At 30.2% G+C, this 7,018-nt stretch overlaps 1 protein-coding gene and 1 long non-coding RNA gene across 6 annotated transcripts in view; one reads left to right on the top strand and one right to left on the bottom strand.

The window, feature by feature from the left end:
* LOC108973939 overlaps positions 1-7,018 on the top strand; it is a 115,653-nt gene that overhangs the window by 12,899 nt on the left and 95,736 nt on the right. For 4 of the 5 annotated variants that reach the window (XR_001993764.1, XR_001993760.1, XR_001993762.1 and 1 more), the window contains exon 2: positions 3,065-3,698. The exons of the other annotated variant lie outside the window; for it this stretch is intronic. This is a non-coding gene — a long non-coding RNA (uncharacterized LOC108973939). The remainder of the gene's footprint in view (positions 1-3,064; positions 3,699-7,018) is intronic. 5 annotated transcript variants of the gene reach the window in all.
* The window catches only part of LOC108973934 (sodium/potassium/calcium exchanger 4), a gene marked incomplete in the record, with an annotated part of 33,521 nt that overhangs the window by 17,057 nt on the left and 9,446 nt on the right, over positions 1-7,018 (bottom strand).

The raw sequence follows: 7,018 nt of genomic DNA, 5'->3' as shown, positions 1-7,018 counted from the left end.
AAATACATATAACAACACTATCAACAGGTACTTCGGCTGAGTATTAAAATTATTTGAGCTTTTTTATGTCATTATTTTATTTTTTAGGTTAAAAACTTTAAGTGATGTTACTTTTTGTTGTAAATAAGATACATAATTTTTGTTTAAAATTTGCGTGCAGACAGCTTATAATACTTTAATGTGCATGCGAACTAGTATTAAATCCAACGAATCCTATAGAATAACGTAAAATTAAAGCTTTGATGTAAACAAACAAATCAATAAGAAAATTGTTGTGTGTTAATTTTGTTTTGAGAATATGATTTGTAGTAAAACTTGATTTATTCTGTGTTAGTTTTATTCGGAGAATATGAATTGTAGAGCATAATAAATTGAATTGTACAATTTTTTTGCACTTATAGCATCACAGTTATAAAAATTATCAACGGTGCTACTTTTTCGCACCCGCCTGCAATTAGTTTGCATGTCGTTCCAGTAGTTCCTCACACCAGCAACAAGCATTTAGTTGATTGACCCAGCAAAAGTTAACAAAATTCGTAAAGAATTGCCCTTCCTTGCTTGGCAACAACAACAACATAAGCGAATTGTTTACATGCGCTAGCAATGAGTAGCCAAACAATTCAACATGCGCGCTGGCTGATGCGTTGACTTTGAAATTTTTTGCATTCTTGTCATAGTGCCAAAGCCACTAACTACAACTGATTTGCACAAACAATTGATTTCTTCAATTATTAACGTCGGACTATTATAATTATTTATTTACAATGCATGTCAATATAGTTTTTTGTTTCACAGAAGTACAACTAAAATGGCCGTTGCCCGCAATTGAGGCCAAGCTTACTAAATACAATTCCCATTTGTAGGCACTGAATATGTTTGTTTGTATGCAAGTTGGTGGCCTAAGCTGCTGCCATAATTATCCAGCGCAAATAAATGACATTTAATTGTTCAAATGTGTGCGTGTTAATGTTTTTGTTTACAATTTCAAGAAATATCCAAATGATATTTGCAAAATTCACAGCTTGGACATTAAAAACAATGCAACAATAATAACTATTGAATTGTCTGCAGCCATACATTTAAATATATTCTTACAACTCAAAGTAATTTTCAATGTAATCATTACACTTGGGTTTATTTTTATTTTTAATTACCCTGTTACTGTTACCAGCGCGCTTCACCCACTATATGTGCGGCAGACGCTTGTCAAATATTTTTAAGCGTTTAATAAACCATTGGTTTTATTTAAATATTTTTTTAAAGCGCAATTAAACGTGTTTTACACGCATTGCATTCGAAAAGTGTGCTGCGAAAAAAGAGAAATTATGTATTACTCATTTTCTTGCACAGCAGACAGGCTTTTACCTGCGCTGCTTTGCTTATTTGTTTTTATTTTTTATTTTTGCTGTCTGCAGGGCTTAATTGCTGCTTCTCGAAGCATGCCGTAAGTGTGGCACACATTTCTTAAGTGGCCAAAACGAGTTTTCACAACAAAATTTAATGTTTTGATTACTAAAGGCAAGTTTTTCGTTTTTGCTTTGATTATTAAAGCAGTTTTTGCTTTTCTTCTCAATTTCATTTTCTTTTATTTTATTATTTTTTATTTTTGTTTATATTTTGAATTGCATTGTTTTCTTCGTGTGTTGCTGCCTGCGAAAATTACACACAATTCTTGCGCGCATTTAATTAATTATTTTCTGACAGTTATGCTTATTTATTTCATTATAATTTTTGCGCCGATTTTTGCGCTAAGAATTAAGCGCAGCATTTGCAAATTGAGATTACAAGCTTATTGCACAAATTGCTTTAGCGAATTCATGAAAATATTGTGCATGGTGTGTTTTAAAAATCGATAATTTTTGCAGGAGGAAAATATTCGTTTTAGAAGAAAGCTTGCTTACCATGAATAATTTAAAGAAATTTGCAATTTTTAAGTGATAAATTGTTGTAGTTTTAATAATATATGTTTATATGATATTGTAGAGTGCTTCAAAAAAATTAGGTAAAATAAATTTGCGCGTTTATTCTTTTTTTTATGTATTGATAATTTTTGTACGAGTAAAATATTCGTTTAAGCGTTAAAGTATTGTTAGCGAAAGCAATTTTTAAAATGTCTGCGAATTCAAACAAAAAAAAAAAAAATACGTAATTTCATCTATCTTCAAAAGGTTCAAAATTGTATAAAAATTCAAAACTCAATCATTTTTGTTAATATACAAAAAGTCTCCAAATTTTAAAAAGTTAAAATTGTTTTCAAATTTCAAAATGTATTGTAATAATTTTTGATATTATACAAAATTTCATCAAAATTCGAAATTAAGAAATCTGCAAACTTTATAAAGTTTTTAAAATCTCTCCAAATTTCAAAAACTTACGAAATTTCTCAAAATTTCGAAACTTTTCCAAACTTCATAAATTCTGGTAAAAGCAAAAAATTTCTCAAAAAGTCTCCAAATTTCAAAAAATTAAAAAATTTCTCCAAATTTCAAAACTTCTCCAAATTTAATAATTTCTGATATAAAGAAAGTCTTAAAATCTCTCCAAATTTAAAATTTTTGATAATTTACTAAAAGTCTCCAAATTTCAAAAAGTTCAAAATTTTTACAAATTTGAAATTGTAATAATTTTTGATAATACGTAAAATGATTTATAGCTGACGACAGAGCGCCACATTTGACATTCAAACACTTAAAAGCTTTAACAAATCAATATTAGGCTTTAGCAAACCTGTCAAAAATGTAAATAAGTGCCGTATGATGTATTTTTAAACTTATTGCGAATTAACATGTAATTTTTTTATATCGTTAATGCTCCTATTTTTTTAATGTCGCAGGTTTAGATTTTAATTTAAGTTTTTTTAACGATTTACATTTTTTCATTACAATAATGCACTTAAAAATCTATACATAATAATGTATGTATAGTATTTCACAATTATTGCCTCTGGAATAAAATTAATTTTAGTAACATTAAATTGCAATGAAACATCATTTAATTATTATTATTGGTATTCTTAACTGAAATAATAATTTATCGATAACACTTTTGTTTACATTTATTGCAGCCATTTACATGCAGACACCATATAACACCGTGTCACACATGATGTGCGTGCGAACGCGTGGTAAATGAAAACAATAACATCGAATAACGTAAATTTAAAGCGTTGATGTAAACAAACAAGGGAATAATAAGCTTTTTAAAAATAAGTGAATTTTGATTAATTTTGAGTTAATGTTGTGTTGTGTGTGTGATTTAAAGTGTTAAAAAAAGTTTAGAATAGTGTAATGAGAATAGTGTAAAAAAATCATAGTGAAAATTTGTGAAAATTGTGCAATCAAGTCATAGTGAAAATTTGTGAGACACGTGTGCGAAAGCAGCTGGGAAATTGGCTTAAATATTCAGCGCTAACTGCGGTATTTCAGTGCGCAAACGACTTACATATTTTGTGGACCTATGGAATGAAATTGAAATGCTCAAATAGCAAAAGAGCAGTTAATTCGTGTTGGTGCAGCGTAATTTAGAGCGCATATTATTTTGTGCAACATAACCTTAATGCAGTGAACTAGCAGTTGAGTTAGCGCACTTTGTACGCATTAGCGGTACATTTGTAATGATAAACTAGGATTGCGGGCAATGCTTAAAGTTTGCTCGAAACTTTTTACAAAAAGACTGGGGTTTACTTTTTTGCTGGTTATGTGAGTATTGCTTTTAAAACTTCTTTTTTATGCTTTTTTTATACATAAATATTTTTTATGTGAGTATTGCCTTTAAAACTTCTTTGCTATGCTTTATTTATACATAAATATTTTATTTTTTAATTTATATCACATTTTTCTATTTTTTTTTTATTAAAACAAAATTTTAGCATATTTTTATCTATAATAGTTTTTGTTTTTCTATTGTGCTTTAAAACTTCGCCCATTTTTGAAGCAAATTTTTATTTTTTGAATGCATATTTTTGTCATCCCATACAAATATTCATCACACARCTTTTCAATTACTTATTTATTTATTACTATTTTTTACCTTTCGCCATTTGTAATAGAAAGAGCGACTTCAATTATATCATAATATTAAATTACTGCCAAGTAATTTGAGTAGCTTTAATTAGTTCACTTTTTTCGCAAGACTTTTGCACAATTTTTTCACTCTGCGGTAAAGTATTTTGTGGCTTTATTGATAAAGAAAAAAATTATTTAAAAATACATTTTAATTGTATTTACTGCGTTTTTGTCTTTTTGTCACTTTTTTTCACATTTTTTTTGTCACTTTTTTTCACATTTATTGTTTACACACTTTGCGGTTAACCGTGGCGTATACTTCTTCTATTCACTGCTCTGGCGGTGTCAATAACGCGCGGCGCAACACACAAGCCACCTTTGTCAATTTACACCGGCTAATGAGCGAATATTGTATACTTTACGCGGTATTTGTAGTGCGCGTAGTTGTTGGCGGTTAAGCGTTTCACAAGCAAATAAGAGTGTTGTCTAGTTTTATCGACGTTTATAAGCAGTAAATGTTGCGGCGCTGCCAATACAAACATACATACTGTGTATGCAAGGGTATTGGAGCGCCAATATTGTGGGTAAAACAGAGAAATAATAAATAAATTTCATATGAGCAGCATAACAGAGAACCGGTACCATGGCAACAGCTACATATGTAATTATGCGGTAGTGCAACAACAATAATAGTGTAGCGAAAAAATTAAATTGTAGTGACTTTGTAAAACGTTGTAAGGAAATGTGACTTAGCGGCTGTTGCATGCGCGCTCATACAAACGCGCTCTCAGCACGCCACGTGCTCTCCACTTTTTAATACTGAGAAGTCCAAACTTGTTGCTCAGCTTAGTGGCGCTTTTTGGTATTTTCCAAGTATCGTTTCATTTTCTGGCTAAAAAGACAGACCTTTTAAACAACGCCGCCACATCTCCGCGTTGCGTTGCGCCCACTACTACGGTGTGAACTTGCCTACCAGCTGTGCAATTAAGCAGCGTCGCACGGTTTTCATACTTAAACGCTTTGATTTACTTATTGTGATCGATTTTAGTGTCATTAGCGCGCATTTAATAGCGGCTTAATTTCGTTTTTATTAGTTTTATTTTTGTAAGAAATATAAATAATATAAAACAGCTTTTTAAACTTTAAGCGCTTAAATTGTTTACTTTGCGCTTTTTATTTCAATTTTTCTTACATAATTTTTTTTTATTTTTTGTATGTATTTCTCTGTATAACTAGCTCTCAGTTTTGAGATTAGGCGTTATTTCTAGTTGTTGTTTTTCACGCTCAAGTTAAGCTGCTTAAATTTGAGCTATATTCTGCACTTGCGGTTTACCACATTAATTACTTTTGAGTGCCAAAAAAAAGCAAAGAGGCGTTACTCTGAAATATGTTTGAGTTTATCATCGTTTTAGCTGAGCTTTAGGGCCCACTAAATTAGCGCAAGTTTCTCAGAAAACCCATTAGACATTTTTTATCTTACTCTTTGTAGCTTCGCTGAGATAACTTTCATTATAGATACGTTTTTTTTTAATGCTCTGAGTCCATTTCTTCTATGAAAAGATTTTATGATCGAAATCAATAACGAAAAGGTGTGGCTCGCCTATATGTATGCTTTTAAAAATAACCTGCTTTAGTATTTCTATATAATTTTACAGCAAAGATTATAGAAGACACGTTAGTTTTTCAAAACCATATTTTTTAAACCATTTGAGAAGTGTTAATATGCCTTGCTGTTCAAAAGAAATTACGGAAAAGTTTAGTTCGCTTGAAAGTATGCTTTAAATAACAACTTATATTTCTATTTTTGTGTAATTCAAAGATAAATATTATAAGAGATGGGTCGCTTTTGCAAAATTATATTTTTTATAAACTATTTGAGAAATATGGTTAATCAGCGCCGTGAACTAAATAATGAAAAAGTGTAGTTTGCCTGAAAGTATGCTTCCAATAAGATATTTTCATATTTATGTATGATCTTAGAGTAAGGATTAAGAATGTTATAATTTCAAAATTATATTTTTTATAAACCTTGCTGATTGAAAGAAATAACAAGAAAATGATGGGCGCCCAAAAGTATGCTTTAAATAACATAGTGCTTTGATATTTCTGTATAATCTCACTAATTTATATATTTATAAACCATTTTAGAAGTGTAGATAGCCAGCTGATCGAAGAAATAGTAAAACAAATATTTTCTAAATCATTTGAGAAGCGTAGTTAATCAGCATAATGAAAAAAAATTAATATGAAATATTGCTTCTTTCGCCTAAGTGTATACTTTACAGCCGTAACTAAGAAAATTTTGCATCAAAATGGCTGGCTACACTAAAGTTTTGAGTATGTACTTAAAAACAAAATCTTAAATAAATATCTATTTTATAAAATAGTATGCTTTTATAAACTCTCCAACTTAATCAGTGTTATATTTCTATGAAAAGCGCTACCGAATTCTACCGGACCAACCGTAGCGCTTCTAGCTGCCCCAACTACCGTCGCTTGCTTCAAATTGAGCTACTGTTCTCTTAGCAATTCCCATCTTTTAATGCGATCTTCGCACTCTTTGCTTCCCCCACATCTTAGGTAAATCAACCTCAGCAATTGAACTTTGCTTGCGAGCATGCAATTAATGTTTGTTTTGTGTCTGACGCGTCGCGCTGTTTTAATGAGTTAAATAATGCTAAAAATGTACTTTACATTTTCTAATTACATCACAACAACAACAACACTTTTTTTTAGAAAGAATTTACTAAGCCAACAACTGCTAATAAAGCATATCGTTGTTTTGTTGTTATGTGCTATTGTCGCTATTGTTGTTGCTGTCATTGAGCCGTTTTCGTTATGTACAATTCAATTGCGCCGGCGTGTTGGGAAAATACGCGCATTTTTGTCAGTCATAATTAGCGTTAAATGCTCAATATGTGTGTTATGAGGTGAGCAAAAGTGAGCAGATTTAGAAGAAAAAATAAATAAAAAGAATAAATATTTTTTTCAAAATTAGAAGAAAAAATAAATAA

Source organism: Bactrocera latifrons, unplaced genomic scaffold (assembly GCF_001853355.1).
Source record: "Bactrocera latifrons isolate USDA-ARS-PBARC rearing strain unplaced genomic scaffold, ASM185335v1 scaffold_51, whole genome shotgun sequence".
In the NCBI taxonomy this organism is placed as follows: Eukaryota; Metazoa; Arthropoda; class Insecta; order Diptera; family Tephritidae; genus Bactrocera; species Bactrocera latifrons.
This window is presented reverse-complemented; position numbering and strand designations above follow the sequence as displayed.